Source organism: Asparagus officinalis, chromosome 7 (assembly GCF_001876935.1).
Source record: "Asparagus officinalis chromosome 7, Aspof.V1, whole genome shotgun sequence".
NCBI classification, from domain to species: Eukaryota; Viridiplantae; Streptophyta; class Magnoliopsida; order Asparagales; family Asparagaceae; genus Asparagus; species Asparagus officinalis.
The window spans coordinates 108,720,776-108,724,374 of record NC_033800.1 but is presented as its reverse complement, the minus strand read 5'-3'; positions in this window follow the sequence as shown (position 1 = coordinate 108,724,374).

Below are 3,599 nucleotides of genomic sequence, written 5' to 3'. Positions count from 1 at the left end.
TCTAGGCTTTTCCTAGACACCCCCGGGGTATTTCGGCGTGCCGGGACTCCGTTTGAGGTGTTTTCGATTATTTCCCCGTAGATTCTTCGTCCGAACTCGGATTCGAGTGATTCCGGGTGCGTTGGATGCTCGACGAAGAGTTCGATCCGCTCTGGTGGTTGGATTATCTGTAGAGTGGTCGAGGTGCAGGGGCGTTGTCCTTTTTGTGAACAGTGCCGGGTTTCCCGATGGGTCCGGGTCTTCGTGGTTCCGAAGTCCTATCCGCTCATGTAGCTCATCGATTCACTTCAGTCGTTCATCAACGTCGATTAGGCTCATATGGGTCGGATGGTGATGTTCATTGTCGCTCGTTAACACTGAACCGTTTGTGGAGACCTATAGGCAATTTTCGATGCCTACAATAACACGGTATCCAGCGACAGACAACCCTACGAGTCGTTCATGATAAGCGCGGAACAAGTGGCCAAGATGCTCGAAGACGCCTTAGCTAAGCAACAGGAGAGCTTCAGGTTCGAAATGCAGATGGCCATGCAGAACATGAGAGAAATGCATGACCAGCAAATCCGAGCATTGACGAACCAGCAAGCCGAGCCAAGTCGTCGTAACCAGGTTAATCTGGAAGACGAGGACACAAATGCGAATGAGACGCATAATGCCAATCCTCCCGTCAATGCAGAGGGTGATAACGAGAATGCTGATGAAGACTCAGATGAAAGTCTGAAAATCAAAAATCTCGAGAGCAAAATCAATACGCTGATTTCCGCTCAAGAGATAAAGAAGACTGGCGTTCCTTGTCCATACCCAAGAGAATGGGAATCAATCCCATATCCGGTGAAGTTCAATCTGATCAACTTCACGCCGTTTGATGGGAAGGGTTCACCCACTCAGCATTTGATTTACTTCAAATCGCACATGGGTGTTATCTCTGGTAATGAGCCTCTGATGGTGCGGTCCTTCGTTGGCACTCTTCGTGGGGCCGCCTTCGATTGGTATCGCCGCCTCAAGCCCAGAAGCGTGAATAGCTGGGACGACATGGAGACAAAATTCCTCGCTAATTTCTTCGACGACGACACCGAGATATCTATCGGATCATTGCTCGATGAGAAGCAGAAAGACGGGGAGTTAGTCGACACCTTCGTCAAAAGGTTCCGGAACAAGGCGATGAATTGTCGAGACCCGATCACCGAGGAGTTCATTCTCTAGACTTGCCACAACAACCTTGCACTGGACGTGTTGGAAGCAATGGGAACAGCACCGTCTGACACTTGGAAGGACTTGAAGGTGTGTGGTGAACAAGCCGAACGCTTCCTCCGAAGGAAGAAGGCCGAGAGGAACCGACCGACGGTTAATCCGCTCAACTCAAACTTCGCCTCTCGTGGTAAGGGCAAGGCACCTGGGTGCTAATCAAGCGTCACAACAGCAATCTCGAAGGCAGCAAAAGACTTCGGGTCCGAGACTCCAAAGAGAGTATTCCTTCAAGGACGAAGACGTTCCAGCCATCTTCGAATCCCTCCTTGGAAGCAACAGGATCAAGCTACCACCTATCACAAATCAGGAGGAAGCTGACAACACTACGGACCCAAAGTACTGTGCATACCACAGGAGGGTCCTTCATCCCACCAAGGATTGCTTTGCTCTCAAGAATAGCATTCAGACCTTAGTTGAAGCCGGCATCATATCGCTCAGATAAGCCAAATAAGAACGGCAAAACTCCAAAGAGTATACGAAAGACTCCGACGAGTATAAGAGTATAAACTGCTTCTCAATCCTCCAACAGGTGCAAGAGGTTAAACTGCTCCCTGCATACTCCAATAGGTATATGAGTCTAAACTGTTTCCCACTTTTAACGGGAAGTTCCTGGAGAATATTACGTTAATATTCTTAAGGATAACCCGGTCAGGTAGCTGAGGATAATGTCCGAACCAGTTCAGCAGAGGAGGCTGGGGGTGGACGATTTATGTAACGGGAAGTTCTTAGAGAATCATATATCCTTAAGGATAACCCGAACACCCAACTGAGTACAATACCAGACCCGGTTTTACAAAGGAAGCTGGGGGTGGATGATTCATGTAACGGGAAATTCCCAAAAGAAATCCATATAGTATATTCTTAGGGATAATCCAGTCACCACAGCAAGATGATGAATAAGAAACTCCCATTCAAATTCTCGATTCCTTCAATGAACGAGAGGCCCATAAATTGAGCGATCAAACCTTCCTACAGTTAGGATTGTCTCAAAACACCCACTTGGTCAAACCTTCTTACAGTTAGGACCACAGCCAAAATCCCCTCTCGATTCCTCTAATGAACGAGAGGTCCACTTTCAAATCGAGTGATCAAACCTTCCTACAGTTAGGGTCATCTCAAACTCCTGCTTGGTCAAACCTTCCTACAGTTAGGACCAAAACCACAATTCACTCTCGATAAACGAGAAATTCATCTTTAGTTCGGTAATCAAACCTTCCGACAGTTAGGGTTATCCGAATCTTTTCGATTCTCGGAGTGGAGATCCCACTCTCAGTTTCACCTTTCCGGATTCTGGAGGTGGAGATCCCACCTCGAGTCTCCTTTCCAGCTGAAGATAGAATATAAAATTCTTCTTCAGTGTCGGGAGATAGAATATAAAATTCTTCCTCTCCCATTTCGGGTTCGTCTTTGCCCCAAGAGAAGACACCACCTTTTTCAAATCCCAAAATCTGTGCCTCACAGGTACAGGGAATTTTATCCCGAATCCTAAGTAGGGATAAGTCAACGCCTAACACGCGTTGCCGGTTTAGTCTTTTTCCGTACAAAAAGACACCAGAGTTTGATTCTGGGGTATTCTATCCTGAAACCTAAGCAAGGATAAGTCTGTGCCTAACCCGCGCTGCCGGTTAGTTCTTAACCGTTGAAAAGAACATCCGTCCACATATTCAACATTGTGGCAGGTTGTTATTAATAACACCAAAATCCATGCCTTACACGCATGGGGAATTTCATCCTGAATCCTAAGAAAGGATATGCCGACGCCTAACACGCGTCGCCGGTTTAGTCTTTTACCGATTGAAAAAGACACCAGAATACCAGTCTGGGGTATTTTTATCCCGAAGCCTAAGTAGGGATAAGTCAACGTCTAATACACGTTGCTGGGTAGCCTATTCCCATAACAATGGTAAAGCCTATGTATTCAACATCATAGCACAAAGTCTAAGAGAATTCACTCTCTTAGCACAACGTTACATGCGGAACGGATTTAGACAATCCGCATGCTAGCCCGACTCAAACGGTAGTCGGTAAAGGCTAATCAAATCCGTTAAAGGCTTGGGGTTAGCCAAAAATCCTAAAGTCAACGCCTAACACGCGTCGCCGGGTAGTCTATTCCCGTGAGAAAGACGAAGTCTACGTATTCAATATCGTAGCACTAAGAGCGTTAACTCTCTTAGCACAACGTCACATACGGAACGGATTTAGATAATCCGCATGCTAGCCCGACTCAAACGATAGTCGGTAAAGGCTAATCAAATCCGTTGATGGCTGAGAATTTGCCAAAAATTCTATAAATGCGAGTCATTGACGCACCAACTCCACTGGTTGGTCTCGTGACTTGAGCATCCAACAAA